Genomic DNA, 24,504 nt, shown 5'->3' on the forward strand with positions numbered 1-24,504 from the left:
GCCTCCAAATTTTATGATTTCCTTGGCTTTAGTTGCTGAGTAGTATTTTATTGTGTAAATGTACCAAATTTTTTTTATCCATTCCTCAACTGAGGAACATCTATCTGGGTTGTTTCAGATTCTGAGTATTACAAATAAAGCTGCTACGAACATGGTTGAACAATGTTCTTGTTGTGTACTTGAGCACATTTTGTATATATGCCTAGGAGTGGTATATCTGGATCTTGTGGAAGCACTATTCCTAATTGTCTGAGAAAGCCCCAGCTTGATTTCCATACTGGTTGTACAAGTTTGCATTCCCACCAGCAATGGAGGAGGGTTCCCCTTTCTCCACACCTATCCAGCATGTGTTGTCACTTGAGTTTTTGATCTTAGTCATTCTGATGGGTGTTAGGTGAAATCTCAGGGTTGTTTTGATTTGCATCTCCCTGATGGTTAAGGACATTGATCATTCTATATTCTTCTACAGAGAATTCTCTGTTTAGGTCTGTACCCCATTTTTTTATTGGATTACTTGATTTGTTGCTTTTTAACTTCTTGAGTTCTTTATTTATTCTGGATATTGGCCCTCTGTCAGATATAGGGTTGGTGAAGATTCTTTCCCAGTCAGTAGGCAGTCCTTTTGTTTTGATGACAGTGTCTTTTGCTTTACAAAAGCTTTTCAGTTTCAGGAGGTCCCATTTGTTGATTGTTGCTCTTAGACCCTGTGCTGTTGGTGTTCTGTTCAGGAAGTTGACTCCTGTGCCAATGAATTCTAGGCTCTTCCTCACTTTTTCTTCTCACCAAATTAGTGTGGCTGGTTTCATGTTGAGGACTTTGATCCACTTGGACTTTTCTTTAAGTTCTTTTCACCATTCAAGATTCTTCTGTTGAGAATTCTGTTTAACTCTCTATCCCATTTTTAATTGTTGTATTTGTTTTTCTGGTGTTTAATTTCTTGAGTTTTTAATATATCCTGTATATATACCTGGAAAAGAGGGGTCAAGGGTAAAATGACCTAGAGGTAACAAAAACACCACAAGAAGACTACCAGAGCCAATCAACCAGGGCCCAGAGGGTCATATGAAGTCTGAAATACCAACCAAGAACAATGCATAATCTGGACTTAGGTCCTCCTCTACTTATAAGTAGCTGGTGGGCATCTTAGGCTTCATTGGGCCCAGTAGTTAGAGGGGGAAGGATATCTCTGATTTGGACTATAGTGCCTGTTTTGGATCACTTCCCCCTGATAGGACTGCCTTACCAGGCCACAGGGGAGGAATATGACTCAGTCCTCATGTGAAAAGATGAACTGGGATGTCTCGGGGAGGGGGGGTGAGAAACAGAAGGAACATGGTGGAGGAAGTGTAGGACTGGTAGGAGGGGAAGGAGAGGCCTATAACTGAGATGTAAATTGACTTAATTAATAAAAAATTAAAAAAGTAAACCTAACAACTTCTAATCCACAGAGACACAAAGAAAATGAAAATGCAGTCTTTTACTGATAGTAATTTTTTAATCTCTTCTGGTTATTGCTTTCTTTTTCACCACTCCTTCGTCTTCTTTTATTAATGTTCAACTACAAAGCATAAATATGTTTTTATTACAGCATCTTAATAACTCTGAATGAAACATTATATGGTAAGCAGGCATGAAACACTAGCCTCTCCTAATGAAATTTAAACCACTATGTTTTGTTTTATTTCTTTATTATTATTTGTTAAATTTTATTGCCTTTTTAATCCTGGCTGTAGCCCCATCCCTCACCTCCTACTGATACTATTCTCCCTCCTTCTTTCCACCATATTTCCATCACCTAGTCCACTGATAAGAGAGGTCTTCCTCCCCTACTATCTGATCCTAGTCTATCAGATCTCACTGTCTGGATACTCTTTCTTTGTGCCCTAGTTAAGATACCTCAACAGGGGAAGGTGATTAAAGAGCCTGTCATTGAGTCCATGTCAAAACAGAACCCTTGCTCCCCTTATCAGGGATCCCATATGGAGACTGAGTTGCCCATGAGCAACATCTGAGCAGGGAGTCTTGGTCTTTTCCATGTATAGTTCTTGGTTGATTCATCAGTCTCTGCCAAACCTCTGGGCCCAGATTTTTGGCTTTATTGGTCTCCTTGTGGAACTCCAGTACCCTCCAGGTTTTTCTATCTCCCCTTTCTTCCATAAAATTCCCTGCACTCTGCTCAAAGTCTAAATATGAGTCTCAGCATTTGTTTCAATACCATGATATGTACAGTCTTTCAGAGGCCCTCTAGAAGGTTCATGTCCAGTTCTCTGTCTTCTCCTACTTCCAGTGTCTATCCTGCTTGCCCTTCTGAATGAGGATTGAACTTCTTCTTCTCCTCCTTATTGTTTAGCTTCAATGGGACTATATATTTTAGTATTTTTATCCTATAATATATGGCTAATAATCACTTATAAGTGAGTATATGCCATGTGTGTCTTTCTGCTTCTGGGTTACCTTACTCAGGATGATCTTTTCTACTTCCATCCATTTGCCTGCAAATTTCATGATTTCCTCGTTTTTAATTGCTGAGAAGTTTACCATTGTGTAAATGTACCACAAAGTCTGTATGCATACCTCCCTTGAGGGACATTTAGGTTGCTTCCAGATTCTGGCTATTATGAATAAAACTGCTACGAATGTAGTTGAGCAAATGTCCTCACTGTATGGTTGAGCATCTTTCAGATACATGCTCAGGAGTGGTATAGGTGGATCTTGAGGTAGGGTATTCCTAACTTTATGAGAAAGCACCAGACTGATTCCCAAAGTAGTTTTACAAGCTTACATTCCCACCAGCAATGGAGGAGGGTTCCTCTTTCTCCACCACCACTCCAGCATTAGGTGTTAGGTAGAATCTCAGGGTCCTTTTTATTTGCATTTCCCAGATGACTAAGGACATTGAACATTTCTTTAATTGTTTCCCTGCCATTCAATATTCATCTGTTGAGAATACTCTGTTTAGCTCTGTACCCCATTTTTTAATTGGATTACTTGGTTTGTTGGTGTTTAACTTCATCAGTTCTTTATATAGTCTGGATAGTAGCCCTCTGTCAGATGTAAGTTTAGTGAAGATCTTTTCCTACTCTGTAGGCTGTCGTTTTGTTCTGTTGACAGTGTCTTTTCGTTTACAGAACCTTTTCTGTTTCATTAGTCCCTTTTTTTGATTGTTGATCTTAGAGCCTGTGCTGTAGCTGTGTGGATTTATTTATGAGGCTTCAATCTGATTCCATTGATCCACCAGTCTGTTTCTATGCCAGTACCAGTCAGTGTTTATTACTGTTGCTCTATAGTACAGTTTGAGATCAGGGATGGAGATACCTCCAAAAGCTGTTTTATTGTACAGGATTGCTTTAGCTATTCTGGGATTTTTTTAGTTTTCCATATGAAATTGAGAATTGTTCTTACAAAGCCTGTAACAGTTATTGTGTGTTTGTTTGTTTGTTTCCTTTTACTTTTTTGATGTGACAGTGTCTTTTTTTTTTTTCAATGCAGTTTATTCAGGAACATTGAACAATCCTCGGACCCCGGGGAAAGCCAGCCCACAGCTTAAATAGCCTCTGGGTAGCCAACCCAGGCGTGCCACGGGGGCAATGCAGATAGGTCCACATACATGGAAGCAAGCCAGATCCTCGGCCTTAGCCAAATGTGGAGTTGTTCGTGACAGAGAGCACTCACCATCGGGAAGGTGGAAGGCGGAAGGTTTCTTGGGTGTAGTTGATCTCATGGGGTTAGAGTTTTCCTTCTAGTATCTTCTGTAGGGCTAGATTGCTGAATATATATTGTTTAAATTTAGTAATGTCATGGAATATTTTGTTTTCTCCATCTAAGTTGATTGAAAGTTTTGCTAGGTATAGTCTGGGTTGGCATCTGTGGTCTCCTAGTGTCTGCATGATATCCATACAGGCCCTTCTGGCTTTCATAATCTCGGTTGAGAAGTCTGGTGTTATTCTGATAGGTCTGCCTTTATATGTTACTTGGCATTTTTCTCTTGCTGCATTTAATTTTTCCTTTGTTTTATAAATTTAATGTTTTTATTATTATGTGGTTGGAGGAGTTTCTTTTCTGGTCTAGTCTATTTGTTGTTCTCTAGGCCTCTTTTATGTTTAAGGGCATCTCTTTCTTAAGGTTTCAGAAAATTTTCTTCTATGATCTTCTTGAAAATATTTCCTAGGCCTTGGTGCATGGAATCTGCTTTTACATGTATTCTTATTATTCTTCAGTTTTATCTTTCATGGTGTCCGTGATTTCTTGGATGTTTTATGTCTGAAACTTTTCTGAACTTATTTTTTCTTGAGAGCTATACCAGTTTGTGCAATATTATCTTCAGCACCTGAGATTCCCTTTTCCATTTCTTGTATTCTGTTGGTGATGCTTACCTTTGTGGTTCTTTTTCTCTACGTTCTGCAACTCCAGGGTTTTTTTTTTTTTTTTTTCTGTTTGTGTTTTCTTTATTGATTGTAATTCTGTTTTCATGTCTTTCTTCATCTGTTTAAATGTGGATTCCTGTCTGTCCATGATGTCCTCTATTTTTTTGTTCCTTTCTTCTTTATATGCCTCTTTTTATATTGCTTCCTCTGCATGTAGCTTGAATAGCTACATAATTATAGATTTAAGCATCACTTTCTTGTGTGTCAGCTGCAATAGAATATCCTTTGAATTTTAGAGAGTCTCTTAAAGCCATAATGTCCTGGTTTTTGATGCTGTTAGTTGCCAGAAGATGTCCACAGGACTTTGAGAGTGGATGCTCTGTTTTGGAACCTCACCTTCAGTACAGGAATGTATTCATTCCACATGTAGTTTGTGTGAATATCCAAAGTCCAAGCTACCAGCTGCTGATCCCAGGAATGTATCCACAGAAGGTGGTTTTGGCCTAGTAGCCTGGTGGCCTAAAGCTGTGGGGTAGGAGCCACAGGCCTCAGTGGCTGCTGGTCCCAGGAGGGTGTCCACAGATGTTGAGTTTGGTGGGTGGCCTAGGGCTGTTTCAGTGAAGGGAGGGAGCCCAGGAATTTTTTCTGGTATTACTTGGGTAGCCTAAAGATGAACTTTTGAGTATCCCTGTGGATTCTTCTCTCACCTGAGAAATACAGATATTGTGGTTTAGGGTTTCACAGTATGGCCTGCTAGTCACCCTGCTCTCACTGCTGAGCTGCTATCCAGATACCCTGCATGGTTGGCACAGCCATCTTGGATCAGATGCAGCACTACATATTTCTAATGTTCATTAGCCCATAAGACATACATAGTAAAGCAAATATATTCAAGACGATGTCCTTTCCAACTAGAGTTAAGAACATCTCTTCATCCTAAGTTTAAAGGACCCCAAATCACATTTTGATTGTCATTTTCAAAACAGGAATATACTGTGTTATATGTAACCCTTAAAATACGCTTCCAGTAAAGTACTTCAAGAAACTAACCTGATAATTAAAAAGCTCTATATTTTTTAATTTTTATCTTATTTTTAAAATTTTAACAGTAAGTTAATACAATGAAAATTTACTAACATATAAAGACATTTCAGCAAGGCACTGTCATATTGTAATAAGATTTTACTTTTAGATCCTTTAACTATTTAGTACAATAAGGATTTCATTAATCTTAAAAGAACTATTGGCTGAGAAAAGTCTGGGAGAAGACTTTCTTCCACTAACATTTCTCAATTGCCTATAGTGTCTAAGCTCTGCCCCCTGCTCCTGCCCCTGCCCATTTACTCCTCTCTGTCCAAGCTAGCAAGTCTTTGTCCAGCTCATGTTTGGGAAGTCATACTAGTGAGTCTTTATGGGTGTTTTATGTTACTAGGAGACACACAACCTCATTGATTCTCTGCCTTTTAAGGTATTTATACACTGTACTCTATGATGCTCCCTGAGCTTTAGGTGTGGGAGTATTTTAAAGAAAGAAGGATGAAATTTATGTTATAGTCAATAAGATAATGATTGTATGTGAAAGATAACTTTACAAATATTTTCCTTTAAAAATGAATTGACTTAAATAGAACTAGATAAAAAAAAAAAAAAAAAAAAAAAAACAGAGTGAGGAGATAACCAGACTCAGAAAAAAATGATAGGGTATGCATTCACTTTTAAGTGGATAAAAGCTAGCATGAAAAGGATACTCCAGATACAATTTATTGATTCAAAGAAGTTCTGTAAAGAGCAAGGGTCTAGATGTGCACGGATCTCTCTGGGAAGGAGAAATAGAATATATTTTAGGGTGGACTGGAGGAAGGCAGGTCAGGATGAGAGATGGAGGGATCAGGTATGGAGGGAGATAAGATGGAGAGAGAGATTGCAGAGAGAGATGGCTAGAATTGGGGACATTTGGTAGGTGCAATGGAAACTTCCTAGAATTTATGAATATGATCTTAGTGAGAATTCCTAGTAATGTGAAATACGGACTCTCAACTGGCCATCTCTTGTAGCCAGGTAAGTATTCTAGTGGTGGTACAGGGTTGCATTCAAGTAAGTTGTTGGCCAAGGAAGCCCCATAGTAATACCCAAGTAATACACGGTGAAGCTAAGACAAAGGATTGTTCTCCGCAAATTGTCAGTATGGTCTCATTGCTGAGGGCAACTCTCAGACAATTCATTGAACATGGAGAAGTTAAGCTGGTGTTTACATAGAGCCTTCGCTCTCATGTTCTAGTCTCTTTGGTATGTGAAAATACTTTGCAGGCTATAGAAAGAGAAACATGGACACAAAACCTGTGACGTACAATCTCTCTTGACTGTAAAACATGTTTGTGCGATGGTGGCACATAACTTGTGGGAGTAGCAAGTCAATGTCTGGTATGACATAAAGCCCATTCCATAAGCAGGAATAGTACTTGGGTAACAAAGAACTAGATAACCCAAAGACTTAAGTTAAAACTAAATATGATTGGTAAAATAAACAAAGAGAGAACATGATTCCTAATGGTATCCTGCTATACTCATTTATCAGGGCCTTCTTCAGTGATCATCAAAGAGGTTTCCTCCAGCAGAAGATGGGAACAAATGCAGAGACCCACAGCCAGATATAATGTGGAGAGAGAGAGAGTCTAAACTGGAGGTATTTATCAAATCCCTTACCTTGGAGCTCAGGGAATCAATGGAAGAGAAGCCAGGAAGACTGTAAGAGAGGGAGAAAGGATAGAGGATACCAGGAAAATGAGGACTTCTAAATCAACTAAGCAAGAGGCATATGAGCTCACAAAGATTAAAGCAGCAAGCATGGGGCCTATATGGGTCTGCACTAGGTCCTGTACATATATGTTGTAACTATTAGCCTGTTATTTTTAAGAGACTAGTGACTATGAGAACAAGTAGGTCTCTGACTCTTTTTCCTGCTCCTGGGACTCTTTTTCTCCTGTTGGGTTGCTGTGTCCAACTTTGATAAGATACTTTTAGCTTCATCTTATTATATTTTATTTTGTCATATTTAGTTGTCATCTTTTAGAATCCTATTCTTTTCTCATGAAAGATAGCAAGGGAGTGATTTGGAGGGGGAGTAAGGTGGAAAGGAATTAGAAGGAGTGGAAGGAGGCAACATGATTCCTAATGGTATCCTGCTATACTCATTTATCAGGGCCTTCTTCAGTGATCATCAAAGAGGTTTCCTCCAGCAGAAGATGGGAAGGGGATCTATAATCAGGATACATTGTAAGAGAAAATCTATTTTCATTTTTGAAAAAAGAAAATTGACAAAAGCCAGACTGATTATTAAAAGAAAAATGCTGCCATAGTTAGGAGGAAGTGGGTTAACTGACCTGATAAGTTCTTTCCTAATTCTATGGCCCTAACTCTATCATTTAATTCATATTAATTTACCCAGACAAATTGACACTGATATTTCTATGCATACAAAATAGGGAAACATGTAGGTGTCTGAGTCCCAGGTCTCTTGTAAACATATTAATGTTGAAATTGACACATGGGTGGGTCCTTTTATTCAAATGTCAATGTGTATTCATTCTACATTAGCAGGTTTAAAGCTGCCAGGCAAGAAACTATCTAGGAAACAATCTGGTGAGGTGACAAACTTGAGTTTCTAACATTCTGTGAATTTCTAGTCCACACCACTTCCATCTGCTAAAACTATAGCAACCCCAGCTATAGCCCCGCACTTTCCATCGGGAGCAGATGTTCTCTCTGGAAATAAGATTCCCTTTTAAAGATAAACCGTCAGACTCCATTTTAATCTGCTTTGTTACACTTTCTGTACCAACAGATTGTGAGGCACGAAACATTTTAAGTGGGGCTCTGTAAAATTGCAACATTTAGCAATAAATATTAATGCTCAATTGCCATACACTAACTAGAGGTGAATGTAAAGTTGGCTAACATTTGACAATAAATAGCAAATCATTTCTGTAATTAACAGTTAATTTCATTTTAACAAATGTGGTCAAGAGTGAACTTTTAAAACTAGAGTAGATATGAAACACAACCTTATATGAAATTTGATTACATGGCACTTTCTGAAGAGAAAATTGGAAAAAAAATGAGTAACAAAGATCATGTCTAATATTGTAGTCAATTTATATGACAATATTGGAAACAATGAAATTGAGTATTTTTTTACATCTACAGAAGCATTCATACATATACATATACACAAATAGACACAATCATATAAACACAGCATAAAAAATAAGCAGTTCTATACTTTTTAAATTCAAACTTTGCATTCATATTAGAACCTCTAGGAAACATATATGTGTGTATACATGTATATATAACATATATTAAAAATTCAATTAGGTAAAAGCTGATAAACTAGGCCAGGGGCACTCAGTTAGAAGAAAGGAGGAAGCCAGATTTGAATTCTGAACTATGTAGGTAAAGATAAAACATTTATCCACTAAGCCAACTCCCTTAAAACATTACAAAAGCAGCTTGTACCACCAGCATGGTGCTTCTAGAAATACACAACTTATAATATTTCAGAAACTATGCAGACTGTTTAGCCTGTCAAAGCTTTCACAACAAAGCACATAGCCTCTATTGTGTGGACTTAAGTACCACAGATCAATAAATCTTATTAGTGGCTTGAAAGTAGGTGGGCACAATGGTTGGGAATGGGGACATTACAATTTGGTTTTTCTCTCAGACCAATTATGCATTTGTGTAGTTGGGTATATATTTCAAATTTGTATTTAATAAGTATAACATTATAATGGTGAGGAAATGGGACTTAGCTCAGTTGTAAAATGAAGACCATAATATGACCAATCCTATTGGATTAATAGAAACATAAAATGAATGAACAAAAGCTTGTCAAACTCTTTAATTTTATATTACTTTTTACTCATTTATTCTTTGTGCATAGTTGTATGTTCATGTGAAGGTCATTAAATTACTTCAGGAGGTAGGTCTTTCTGCTTCTACTACTATGTGTGTCATGAGGATTAAAATTATACGGTCAAAGTTGACATTAGGCACTTTTACCCCCGGTGGCATTTAGTCTGCCCAAGATTAAACTAACACATGGACTAGAAAGCATTAGATACTCAGAAAGTGTCAGCACCTGCTATTCTTATTGTGTTGTAATGCTTAATTTTCTTGTCTATTTCCTTAAACAGCCTGTGTGCTCCTTAAGCCTGAGTCCCAAGGGCTTATAGTAACACTGTGGGGCTGAAGATGAAACTCAAGGTCTTGTACATACTATGAAAATGTTCTACCACAGAGTTACACCCCTAGCCCTCTTGTGGTCTTTAAAAGGCCATAGAGTACAATATTTAAAAACAGACTCTGGATCTATACTACATAGCTAGAAGTTTGGTTCTGCTGTTTAGGCTCAGTGAGATAGTTATCTTTCTTATTCATTTCCTTGTCTATACAATGGTGCTAATAATGTAATCAAATTAATAAATGTGTTTATAAGAATTTGGAGGATTCATTCTATGAAGAAATTATTTCCTCTGCTTTGCTCAACAGTGCAATCCCAGTGCTCAGAATACAATAAGTGCTCAAAGCAAATGTGTTGAATGGCTTATATATAAAGTACATACATCAGACCCTGAAAATTCAAATTAGCTAATTTGAAAAGATGAGGTATTTTTATTATTTGTTCCATCAGAGGATAATACAGTGCTTGGCACAGTTTATTTACACACAAAACATTTTCACATAGACTTCATAAAAATCATCTCCCTAGTCTAAGCCAGCTCTTCCTAATGATATACTGTTATGAAGTTTGATAGTGCATGACCCCTCACTAATGCCATATTTTATATAAATTTGAAAATTCAGAGGATCAAATAAACAGCAGATATTTAAGAAATCTCTTAGATCCATAATTGAAGTCCTTCACTTCACTCTTTTATTATATATTAAGTCATCAATTCTTATTAAGTGTCTACCATAGGTTTGACCCTGTGACTGTAATGGAGTCCACAATGATAAACAAAATAGTTATGATCCTTGCCCTCAGAGAGGCATGTGTCACTTACCTTCATTCAGTTTATTTTTCTCACTTGTGAAATTGAACATTGAATATCTTTAAAATCTTTTCTATTTGGGAGATAAAATACAATAGGCTGATTAAAACTCATGCAGATTGAAATTAGCCTAATGGTGTCAAAACTTCATTTGTAGTACTTGCCATTTAAGCCTGATCAAATCAGTCCTTAAATTTCAGTTTCCTCTATACGATAAGAATGATGACTGTTTGGGGATATGTTTGTGTGTAAATAAATATATATATACATATGTATACTTCAAAGGTGCTAAGCACAAAGCAAATGCTCAACAAATAGTCACTAATATTCTAACAGTCACTCTGTCCTGCAGAATCTATAGATCCCAACATGAAACCTTACTCCATGTAAGTCCAAGTCTTGATTATGGAAATGAAGCAAGGTCGATTTGCATGTCAACCCTATTTTTCTTAGATTATTTGGATTTTACCTTCTTTTCATTAGATAAGATTTGTCAGATGAAATATAAAAGACCTTCATCTTCAAAAAAAAACATTTTTTTCTTATATTTGGCATATTTTTAGAAATGTTCAGTATCCCTACCTACCACTAAATTGCACCCCAAGAGTGTGTGTATAATTTCCACATGGTTTCTAAATTTCTTCTACTCACCTGGAAAAGTAGTCATTCCCATGTTCACTGAATTTTAGCCAAGGCAAAAATTTTAATCCCATTACTTCTTAGTTTGTCAAAGCCAGGTGCAGATACTTCACAGCATTTGGGAAGAATTTAAAGCATCATCACCAGTTGCCATTAAGGTTTTCTGAAAGGATTGGTCCAGGTCAAATACTCAGATAATAATCTGAAAATAAGGACATGAAAAACTACCTTATGTTCAACTCAAGTTCAACCCAGGTAGAGGTCCTGTGTCCTTCTACATCATCTCCCCAAGGCCCAAATAAGCATGACCATTCTTCAGGTGGCCCCAAACTAATTATTTCACATGCAAAATTAAGCCAGGTTTATCAGTAGGGCAACTTATTAATAATTACTAGACAAATGTTTAATTTTTTAAAAAGAAATATTTTTCATATTACTTCTTATCTACAGTGTCTCAAAATATCCTAAATAGGGTCTATAACACACAACACACATATACAACGACATAAACAAACATATGTTTAAGTACCTCTTTTATTTTAACACAATTAAGATCTAAGGATAAAAGTAATGAAAATGTCACAAAGTTAAGTGTGACATTTATTTATTTATTTATTTATTTATTTATTTATTTATTTATTTATTTATTTGCTTTTTTCTTTTTTTTTTTCCAATGCAGTTTATTCAGGAACCTTGAACAATCATCTGACCCTGGGGAAAGCCAGCCCACAGCTTAAATAGCCTCTGGGTAGCCAACCCAGGCGTGCCACGTGGGCAATGCAGATAGGTCCACATACATGGAAGCAAGCCAGATCCTCAGCCTTAGCCAAATGTGGAATTGTTCGTGACAGAGAGTACTCACCATCGGGAAGGTGGAAAGCGGAAACCAGCTCCATCTTTAAGGCATAGCATTCCGCAGCTCTCTACAGTTCCAGTTCCCCCTTTTTGTTTTAGATGCATCAGGCAAGAGTAGAGGTCTGATCTCTGATATTAGAAATAAATTGGGACTTTGTACTGATGTTCATTTAGGTGTCATCCACCCAAAGAGCATCAGACCCGTCTGATACCTTTTTCTCAGAGGCGGGACCTGGGGCATCAACCCGCATGCAATCAGACATGCTCTTCTCTGGGTCGAAAGCGGCTGACCCTGAGTGCAGTGCTTAGCCTCGCATCCTGAGCATAACATTTTAGCTTTTTATGGTATCCAACCATGCTTGGGGAGAATGTCCTGCTTCAACGGCTGTAAAGGCCTGAATGATCATGGCTGCATCACACTGTTGTGAGACTCTAATCTTGCATATATACCACAGGCAAACCAAGGAGACCAACACCAGAAGGCCTGCTAACGCTCCCATGCCCGCCCATTCCTTCAGATGATCCATGGCTGCAGCAATCCATGATGATAATCCTGTGGCTAGTCCTGCGTCCACTCTGGTAGAATTTATTTTATGAGGAAACAACATAGAAAATTTCAAAAACATTACACCGTTTACCAATAATAGGTCTTGAACTTTTAAAAGTCAATGGATTAAAAAAGATAGAGTAAAAGTAATAATTGACAAAGTAGATGCCTTTCCTTTTGGATTCTATGATGAATTATAATAATTGTTGTTTTACCAGGTAATAGAATGGGTAAACTAAGCTGAAATATTTGAGGGCAAAATAGTTAATCATATTGTGCCAACGCCGTAACCTCAGGATGGGAATGTATCAGAAGCTCAGTACTTTGCAGTTTTACTTGGTGGAATTTTCTAAAATTCATTATTCTCTCTCTACTCCCAGGTGTTTTTAAGTCAGCAAAACTTGGAGATGCCTTCTATTTCTGCTCAGATCTTCTGACTATAGGATGTGCTAGTTTTTCTTTCTCTTTTTTTTCCTTTCTTCTTCTTTTCCTTCTCCTCCTCCTCCTCCTTATTATTATTATCATTATCGTTTGTTGCAATTTATTCAATTTGTATTCTGGCTGTGGCCCCCTCCCTCATCTCCTCCCAGTCCAACCCTCCATCCCTCCCTCTTCTTCCCCATGCCCTTCCCCTATTCTACTGATAAGGGAGGTCCTCCTCCCCTTTTATTCAATCCTAGCTTATCAGGTCTCATCAGGATTGGTTGCATTGTCTTCTTCTGTGGCCTGGCAAGGCTGCACCTCTTAGAGGGAGGTGATCAGAGAGCCTGCCACTGAGTTCATGGCAGACAGCCTCTGCTTCCCTTACTCAGAAACCCACATGGAGACTGATCTGCCTATCGGCTACATCAAAGCAAAAGCTCTAGGTTCTCTCCATGCATGGACCTTGGTTGGTACATCAGTCTCTGCAGGACCCCTGGGTCCAAATTTTTGGCTCTGTTGGTCTCCTTGTGGAGCTCTTGTCTGCTCTTGGTCCTTCTATTCTCCCACTCTTCCATAAGACTCCCAACACTCTGCCCAAAGTTTGGCTATAACATAAATATCTTATTCTTTACACTACTTTTGCATAAGGAACTTCAAAAGCTTAAGGCACAGTTTCCAGAAACTGTTTGACTGTTGCTAGGCTTCTAATAATGGAAAGAAATTCTAGTCTTCCATCTACCTGTAGATGATATTTAGCCTCACAAGTGGGTATCTCACTCTTGGTAATTAGAAAGTAGACCAGAAAGGAGAGTTGCCCGTATTCTACTCATGTAGATACTACCATTCCAAATATGGACAGGGCTGTGCTAACCAATTAATTACTTTTCCCAGAACCAATTAGAATTTCTTTTACCTCATTTAGCTTGGAAATGAACAAGTACCTCTCTTCTCTATAAATATAAAAGAGAACAAGTCCTCTGTTTCGGGATGCTGCAAATCATGCAATCTTACATTGCTTAATGTAAAGAGAAAGGCACAGTGATGGTCTGATCTATGTTATTGGAAGTACTTGACACTGAAAAATGAATTTAAAATACACTGTAATTCACAGCCTTTATTCTACCATATAGGCTTCTTATCATTTGTCACAATAGCTTTCTTCACCTCACAATTTCCTATGCTGCTTTACATACCAAGACATTGAACCTCCGTAGCATTTTACTATTGCTGCCCCTCTGTCTCTCCCTTCCTTTCTCTCTCCCTGCTTAGGTCTCTAAATCTCTCCAGCACATGCTACTCAGGCTAGCCTCAAACTCTTAGCTTCAAGAGATCCTACTGCTGCCGAAGCCTGAGAAGTTGGACTGTAAGGGAAAGTCATCCTATCTGTGTTTCTACGGATACCAGATACTAACATCAAAATACTGCTTACAAAGAGGTGATGAAAATATAGCCACTTTGTATCCATTCCCATCACCTCCACAACTACCACCTTATTTCAACGTTCATCATATCTGCTTAGATGATTACAACGCTCTTTGATTTATTTCCGCACTTTTACTTACAGTTAGAGTTTAAGTTCGGCTTATCAACACTTGCTCTTGGATAAGGGAGAAACTCCTGAGACTTCATTCTTTACCGAGGGATCTTGGCAGTTGATTGTTGCTGAGGGAGAGCGGGTGTCATTTTGTTCAGTGGTGTAGCCATTGTTCAGATGTTTGCTCCAATAAATAAGCTGCTACCCATGCTTATACCAAAAACAAGCCTTTAATTTCAGTGTCTCATGTACAAAAAGAGGACATGAAAGTAGAAGAGAGACTTGTGGGAAGAAAGATTTCATCTAGAAATAGAGGAATATGAGAGAGATTAATAGGGGATGGAAAAAAAAGTAAAGTTTATTATTAATGTATGAAGTTGTTAAAATGAAATTAAGAAAAGATATTATCTTGTCAGAGAGGCCTTCCTTGTAAACTCTAGCTAAACTTTCAGCAACCCTGGTGGGAGTAGGAATTTGTACAACCACTTTGGAAATCAATCTGGCACTTTCTCAAAAAATTGGAAATAGCACTACTTCAAGATCGAGGTATTCCACTCCTGGACATGTGCCCAAAAGATGTCCCACCATTCAATAAGGACATTTTCTCAACTGTGTTCATATTAGCTTTATTTGTAATAGCCAGAATATAGAAACAACCTAGATGGCCCTTAGTGGAGGAATGGATACAGAAATTGTGGTACATCTACACAATGGAATACTACTCAGCTATTAAAAACAAGGAAATCATAAACTTTGAAGGCAATGGATAGAACTAGAAAAGATCATTCTGAGTGAGGTAAACCAGAAACAAAAAGACAGGCATGGTATACACTCACTTATAAGTGGATATTAGTCTTATAAGATAACCATCTACAGACCTAAAGAAACTAAACCCAAAGAGGACCCTAGGTAGGATACTTAAATCTCATTCAGAATAGAAAACAAAATAGACACCAGAAGTGGTGGAAGAGAAGAAAAAGGATGGAAGCCTATTATAGAGGGTCCTCAGAAAGGAATCACCCAACAGGGGAATGAAGCAGGTGCTGAGACTCATGGCCAAACTTTGGGCAGAGAGCAGGGAATCTTATGAAAGAAGAGAGGAGTAGGGATAGAGGGACAAGGAGGTGATAAGAGCCCTACAAAAAGACCAATAACTAAAAGATCTGAGCCTAGGGATCCTGCAGGGACCAATGGAGAGCCATGCATGGAGAGGACTTAGACCCATGCTCACATGTGGTTGATTGGCACCTCAGTTGACTGCTCTTTGATCACTTGCTCCTGATAATGCAGCCTTGCCAGGCCACGGAGGAAGACGATCCAGGCAGTCATGTTGAGTCTTGACAAGCTATGGGCAGATGGCAATAGTGGAAAACTCCTCCTTTCAGTGGACTAGGGGAAGGGGATAGGGGGAAGAGGGAGGTAGAATAGGACTGGTGAGAGTTGAAGGAGGGAGCTTCAGTCGAGATATATTATTAATAAATTGTGAAGAAAAAATTAAAATAAAAAAGTTTCAGCAAATTTACAGACATTTAATATTTCTATTTCCTCCTCATTTTTCTTCCTTCCTTAGCACTTATCACAATATGACATAATATATTCTGTTCATTTATCTTATTTAGTGTCTGTTTTCCCCTGCTAAAATGTAAACTCTGAAGGACAAAAAAAAAAGTCTCTTATAATATTCCTAGCACCTTTCACAGTTCCTACCTTTTAGCAAGGAAATAAATATTTGTTCTATATTTATCTCATGAATCAATACATTAGAAACTACAAGTATGGATGGTTTGTGTGTGTATGTGTCTGTGCGTGCGTGTACACTCATGTTGGTATTGTAAAACTATAGGTAGAGAAATTAGGAAAGGAGATGAGATTATATCATCAAATTTAACAATAAATTCTCCCTCTCACAAACTTTTTTTCTCACATTCTTCAGCTTTTTCTTCAAATCAAGGAACAAAATGTGTGGGTTTGTTTTAAGATTTTTTATTTTTTGTTTTCTCCAATTATTTTTTAACTTTTTTATTAATTACAATTTAATCACTTTGTATCCCAGCTTTAGCCCCCTCTCTTGTCCCCTCCCAATCTCACTCTCTCTCCCTCTTCTCCATTGCCCCTCCTCCAGTCCACTGAGAGCGGAGGTCCTCCTCCCCTTCAATCTGACTCATCAGATTTCATCAGGACTGGCTGCATTTTCTTCCTCTGTGACCTGGTAAGACTGTTTCCCTAAGGGGAAGTGATCAAAGAGCTAGCCACTGAGTTTATGTCAGAGACAGTCCCTGTTCCCCTTACTAGAAGACCCACTTGGACACTGAGTTGCCATTGGCTACATCTGTGCAGGGGTTTTAGGTTATCTCCATGCATGAACCTGGGTTAGAGTATCAGTCTCAAATAAAACCCTTGTAACCAGATTTTTTGGGTCTGTTGCTCTCCTTGTGGAGCTCTTGTCCCCTCCAGGTCTCTCTCTCTTCTCCTTCTTTCATAAGTTTCTCTGCACTCTGTCCAAAGTTTGATTATGAGTTTGGCTATGAGTCTCATCATCTGCTTTGATACCCTGCTGGTTAGAGTCTTCCAGAGGCCCTCTGTGATAGGCTCCTGTACTGTTTCCTGTTTTCTCCCTCTTCAGATATCCATCCCATTTGCCTTCCGGTACGAGGATTGAGCATCTTACACAGGGTTTTCCTTCTTGCTTAGCTTCCTTAGGTGTACAGATTTTAGTATGTTTATTCTATATGATATGTCTAATATCCACTTATAAGTGAGTATATACCATGTGTGTCTTTCTACTTCTGGAATACCTCACTCAGGATAATCTTTTCTAGTTCCCACCATTTGCCTGCAAATTTCATGATTTCCTTGTTTTTAATTGCTAAGTAGTATTCCATCTGACAGAGGACTAATATCCAGAATATATAAAAACTCAAGAAGTTAAAAAGCAACAAATTAAGTAATCCAATTTAAAAAATGGGGTACAGAGCTAAACAGAGAATTCTCTGTAAAGGAATGTCAAATGGCAGGAAAACAATAACGAAATGCTCAACGTCCTTGGTCATCAGAGAAATGCAAATTAAAATGACCCTGAGATTTCACGTTACACCCATCAGAATGGCTAAGATGAAAAACTCAAGTGACATCACATACTGGGGAAGATGTGGAAAAAGGGAAACCCTCCTCCATTGCTGGTGGGTATGTAAACTTGTACAACCAGTTTGGAAATCAGCCTGGCAAAGTTCTCAGACAATTAGGAATAGTGCTATCTGAAGATCTAGGTATACCACTCCTAGGCATATATCAAAAGTATGGTCAAGTACACAACAAGGACATTTGCTCAACCATGTTCTTAGCAGCTTTATTTGTAAGATCTTTTTAAATGTGTATTTTATTTATTTATTTTATAATGTCTTTTTATTTATTTATTTTAATGTGTTTGACTGCACCCATGCATATGCATGCTGTTTGTGTGTGATGCTGTAACAGTCCAGAAAAGGGTGTCAGATCCTCTGTGTGAGCCACTATGTGGTTGTGGATAATAGAACCCAAGTCCTCTGCAAGAACAATAAGTGCTCTTAACTCAACCATCTTTCCAGCTCTCTGTTAGGGTTTTTAAATACCACTTTTACTGTCCTCCTTCAAGACTTTACTTTTTATACATTGATTATAGAAAAACTTACCCATTTATTCCTAACATCGCTATGTACAAACCCATTCTTCACACCATCTGGCATGCAGAAATGCCACTTTTCTCAATGTACTCAATGTTTGCTGTACTTGCAATAAGTTCATGACTTAAGGAGGTCAAATTAGAGTATATAAGATCAGAGGAGAATGAGGCTAGACACAGATATATTCCTTGTGAAGGTTAAAGAGAGAATAGTGCTTACAGATAGAAGAAAGGCAATGCCAGGTAAAGAGGAAAATAGTTGGCTTGACATACCAGACATAACACTAAACATTAGTGTGAAATAATTCATGAAAGAAAAAAAAATTGGTGAAGGGATCAAAAAAGAAAGATTAAAACTACAACATTCTCTTTCAAGATGTATAAGGTATGGATAACATGATCTAAAAATGTCAAGATAATGTGCTATGACATATAAGGTTTTTTTTTTTTTTTTTTTTTCTTTCTGGGCTGTGTTATCAGAAAAGGTTGGTCTTGGAAGTGAAGTTGGCGATTGTGTTTTGTGTTAAATTGTGCTCTGATATACTTATTTATATACATTCATGTAAATGTTATCTATATTAAGAAAGAACATGAGAGACACAATTTGCTTTGGAGACTCTGCTTTTCTTCCCTTTTTAGTGATTAGAAACATTCTTTCATAGCTCATGGTTCATAATCAATATTAAATGCTTCATTTGTATACCAAGGCAAAAATGTTAAAATAAGAATGTATCTATATAAAAGGCTTGTTAATGTGAAAATGCCTACTATCTGGATCTGAGAATAAGGCAGTGAGTGATACTAGCATGTCTCTGGAGCCTTTACTACTCAGGGTGGAGGATGGGGTGCTCTGTACTAAGAGAGGAAGTGTTTCTCTGAAGGATACACAAAGTCCCTGGAGTTATAAACAACAATATGATGAATCACAGTTCCAGCAACAGAGACCATATGTCCAGAAAGCCTAATAAATTTACTATCTGGCCTGTTACAGGAAAAGCTGACCGTTGGCGTTAAGAGTTGAATAGAAAATCTGAAAGTTCATTGCAGATAACAAAGATAAGTATTGTTTGTGAAATGTTCAACTCAGTTAAAAAAATATGTGAAGCAAAATGAATTTTTTTTAAATAAGGAGCAGAAAAAAATGAAAATCACTTTTGTAACCCATGTTAAGGGGATTAGATTTCATTTTAGCAAAACCATTGACAGAACTTAGGCAGAGGTGTGACATAATGAGTGCTTTATTTTGGCAAAATCTCTCTTGCTGCAGTGTGAACATGTGACAGAGAGAGGCAAGGAGAATGAAAAGAGACAAGTTAGGATATTATTTCTGTTACCCAGGGAAGTAATGCTGATGCCTGAACCACAGTGGTTACAGTGGGGATAAAGAAAGTTGATCACATATTTTGAGGAAAGTTCATGGGGCATAAATTACCTGTATCTTAGTCTCTGGCACTATCCATATATTTTCTGCTATATGTATAAAGAGAAGAAAAGAGAGAAAGAAATAAAAGAAGGAAGGAAGGAAGGAAGGAAGGAAGGAAGGAAGGAAGGAAGGAAGGAAGAAAGAAAGAAAGAAAGAAAGAAAGAAAGAAAGAAAGAAAGAAAGAAAGAAAGAGAAGTGGATCGAGGGAAGGTAGGAGGAAGAAGAAAGAAAGAGATTTATAATAGCACATACAAAGCATGTCAGTGCTTAGCATTTTGTGTCACTCATCTCTGACAGGCCACATTCTTAGGGCTTTATTCAATAGTGAGGAAGTGCTGGGCCACTGAGACATGCTGAATATGGACACATCAATAACAGGAACTATTAAAGGAGGTTGTTTTTGGCTCTTTATATGGAAGTCCCTTTAAGGAAGCTGCTCTATTCATTACCAAAAGCTTGTAAATTTCTCTTTCCTTCCCCATACCTTTGTCTGAACTCATTTCCTAGTTTAGGGCCATATTATGACCCTTTGTGACTTGCAAGAACCAGGCAAAAGGATCTTGGAGACTCATCAATAAATTTTTGATTCCACATGAACTGTGAAGTGTACATGGAAACCAACTCTGTTTCTTGTGAGCCAGTGCTCACAACTGAATTATTCATTTTCTCCAACTATTTTTTCTATTCTATGGTGCTATTCTTTGTAATTGCCTGTGACTTTAATTTCTTTGTCAAATATGCCTTCTGTCCCCATCACCACTAGCACCCTGCTTTAGCATTTAATTTCTCTGTTCTGCCAACTTTCAGTATCTAAAAAAAGGAATCCAGGCCTGTTGTGAACATATATTGGGATTGACTCCAGCTGTGCTGACCTGTAACACACATGGCATTCAAGACAGATTGCTTGAAATCCAGAGGGACAGAAGAATATAGGGTTACCAGACCTTCATTTCAAGGGCTGTTGACTAGCAGAAGTGCACGAACTCTAAAAAGAGCCACAGTTCTGTCATGCATGACTAATGCAACTTGAAAGGGAGGCACTGAGTAAAGAAGGAGTAGGGAGATGCCTCAGAGGCTGATCAAAAGCACCCTGGCCTGAAATTCCCACTATGACAATCAGTTCTTAGGGCCATGACACTGGGTTCCCAAAGATTTTTTTTTTTAATTTCTGTGCTTTTTTTTTTCTAGAAGGAATAAATAAATGCCTTAACACATTAGCTCCCACTATTAAAAACACTATCCAGGATTAACTTAACAGGATACTTGTTGGTCCCTAAAGAGTAGTGGAAGTCTGTCTACTTTCTTAGTAAACAGACATGTCTTTGAATACTAGCACTGCTATTTAGCAATTATGTCACCTTGGACAATACTCTGAGCCTTAATTTGTTTGTGTATAGAATAAAGATAGCATCACCTCCCTTACAAGGTTGCCTTAAGGACAAGATATTGTACTGAGGTGGGAAAATGGCTCAGTAGATAGAGGTGATTTTACCACCAAGCATGAGGACCTGAGTTCTGTCCCCAAAACACACATAGTGGAAGGAAAGAAATTAGTCCCACAATTTTCCTCTGACCTTTACATGCCAGCTACAGTATTTGCTCTTTCACCTACACATATATACATATATGCTCTCACCCAAAATTTAAAAAAAAAAATAAAATTAAATAAATAAATAAATAGATAAATAAATAAATAAATGTTTAAACGAAAAGCTGCTGTCAGGATAATGCTGGTAAGGTGCCTGGAACACAGTAGTCTCTGCTAGTCCCTAGAACACATCCAGACACAGCTAAACTTTAGAAAGTAGAAGGAGAGACAATAGAAACATGTAAAACACATAGAAAGCTGTGGTTTGGGCCAAAGATCCATCCTAGTGAATTTGGAAAAGTAAGGAGAAGTCAGGTTTTAGGTATCTTAGGAATTTAAGATTGTAAAACACAACATACATCCAGTACACCAAGACCTGTGAGTAACTGAGAAATTCTTATTTCACCACTTCCTATCCATCTTCCTTCTCCTCATTAAAAGTAGTCCAGTCACTTTGGAAATCAGCATTGAGTTATTCAGAAAAATTCTTTTTTTTGTATTTTTAAAAATTTTTAGTTATTTATTGCTTGTTACAGTTTTTTCACTTTATATCCTGGCTGTAGCCCCTCCTTCTTCTGCCCCTCTGCCCTCCCCTAGTCCACTGATAAGGGAGGACCTCCTCCCTTTCTCTCTGACCATAGCATATAAGGTCTCATCAGGACTGGCTGCATCATCTTCCTCTGTGGCCTGGCAAGGTTGCACCCCTTCCCCCGAGGGAGAGGTGATCAAAAAGCCAGCCACTGAGTTTATGTCAGGTAAGATGCTTAATCCTTATTCAAAATGGCAAACAGGATAGACATCTGAAGTGGGAAAAGTACAGGAGCCTCCTGCAGAGGGCTTTTGAAGGACTCTACCCAGCAGGATATCAAAACAGATACTGAGACTCATAGCCAAACTTTTGGAAGAGTGCAGGAAATCTTGTGGAAGAACAGGGAGATATAAAGACCTGGAGGGGACAGGAGCTCCACAAGGAGACCAACAGAGCCAAAAATCTGGGCCCAGAGGCCCCTGCAGAGACAGACTCCAACCAAGGACCATGCATGGAGAGGACCTAGAGCCCCCACTCAGATGTAACCCATAGGAAGCTCAGCGTCCAAGTGGGTTCCCTAGTAAAGGGAGCAAGGGCTGTCTCTGACATGAACTCAGAAAATTCTTTTAAAAGAGCAGTCACAACATCTCTCTCTCTCTCTCTCTCTCTCTCTCTCTCTCTCTCTCTCTCTCTCTGTGTGTGTGTGTGTACCATAAGGAATCAAAATCAACATACAAAAGAAATACCTTCTAATGACAGATAATCATCAATTCAATGGGATTTAGAATCACCATGAAAAGAAATCTATGGGTATATCTGTTTATTTAAATTAGTTAACATAAGAAGACTTGGCCTAAATGTGCACTAATATCCCAGGAGCTAGAGTCCTAGACTGAATAAAAAAAATAATAAAGTGTTCATCACTTTTTCTACTCCCTGACTTCAGTTGCAATGTGACCAGGAGACAACTGCTCCTGCTGCCATGTTTTCCCTGCCACGATGAATTGTATTCCCTTGAACTGTAAGCCAAAATTAATTTTTTAATTTCCCTTTTTTAATTAATTTTCCTTAATTTTCTTCTTAGGCATTTTGTCACAACAATGAGAAAAGAAAGTAGTATATCTGTATTCTCATGTTTATCTGGTTCCATTCACAATGGCAAAATTATGGCTCACCAAAAGATGAATGGATAAACAAAATATGGTATATATACATAATAGAGTTTTTACTCATTCATAAAGAAGGAAACAATATGTAATCCTTAGGGAAAATAGGTGAACCCAATGCATTATATTAAGTGAAATAAACCACTCCCATAAAAACAAGTATTGCTTATTTTCTATCATATGTGGAAGGTGTGGATAGGAAAACAAAAGATGTGAAACTAAAAAGGGTTCCAGGAGGGATATGGAAGTGAAATGGTAGGGAGGAGAAAGAATAATATATGAGGTGAATATTATCAAAGTACCATATACACAGATATAGAAATGTTATAATGAAGTGTGTTGTTTAGTATAATTAATATTCTGATAAAAATTCAAAAGAAAGTAGGGAATTAAAGTGTCAGGAAGGTGAAAGAGCAATTTTCTAATATATAGGAAGATTAAAAATATAATGGGAGCAAGCATCTGTTCTCATGCTAAAGAATTTTCTTTTGAGGCTCTATCATCTTCCAGGTGGTAAAATGGCATCCAGAACATCTTTAGTCATGTCTACACCATCAAACTAAAATAATGAAAGTGGTTAGGCACATTTTTGCCTCCAGTACAAATTCCATATGCTAGGAGAGAATCCTCTAAAAGCCATCAATTTCATGGATGCCACACATGGCATGCAAATAACACAAAAAGTGCCACAAAGGAACCTTCTTACCACTATGAAACAGACAACTTAGTTTGGTTTATAAAGTTGAATGTATTTAAGTTTATGTTTATATAATATTATAAGTTTCCCATACACAGCCAGTGATCATGGTTATGACCTTGGGTGTGCCTTTGTTATAAGTGTGAAGGTTCTTCATAATAAGAAACTTTATTTTCTTTTCTTTGTTCTTAAGAGGGAGTTGACCTTTCTGCTATTTCCCTAGATGGAAAACACTCCAAGAATCTTACTCTCTTTGTGCTTTTGGTACAGGCTAACCCAGAAGAATTCCTTTGACTGCTTGTATCTTAATAGTTTCCAGGCCACTTACAGACCAACCTCTTTCTAACATGCTTGTCCATCTGTGAGGGCACATGAACATCTGTACATACACCAATGTATGGAATTCCAGTGCCCCAGCATGCCTGTTTGCATTCTGATGAAATACCTATTAAAATGCAGTACCAATTCTCTTCCTATTTCTTTGATTTTAAGGCAAATTCTAGGGAATAAGATACAATCTCAATTTAATACTGGTGAACAGAGATAACAAGAAGATGGAGATCCAGAAAGACATTGGATTTCCTTGAGATCACTTTTAATTGTCTGGAAAGAATAGGTCATGCTGAAGCAATTTAGCCTTTAACCACTAAAGACACTATTTGTAATGGTCTGATGTGCTCTCCCACCCTTTTCCTCTATCCACACTTTCCACCTGCAGCCAGAATGAATGCTTGCGGTCCAAGTGTTAGGTTCCACAGAATAATTGTTTGAACGAAAAGAGATTGTTGAGGCTTTCTCTGAAGTCTTGTTATATACAAAATCAGAGCCTCTCCTGATGCTCCATTTTCAAACCTGAAGGTATTAAGGGGCAGCAAGGTCATCTTTGTTTTACACTCTCTTTTTCCCTACTGACAGTCTCAACTATAGCTTGCCCTTTAAAAAAATTAATTCTACAGGAAAGTCCCACTGTGCAGTTGCCCCTGAAATGATTTATTTTAAAGAATAATTTTAGTGTGCTTGTTTAAAGT

The sequence above is a fragment of the Meriones unguiculatus genome, chromosome X (genome assembly GCF_030254825.1).
Source record: "Meriones unguiculatus strain TT.TT164.6M chromosome X, Bangor_MerUng_6.1, whole genome shotgun sequence".
NCBI classification, from domain to species: domain Eukaryota; kingdom Metazoa; phylum Chordata; class Mammalia; order Rodentia; family Muridae; genus Meriones; species Meriones unguiculatus.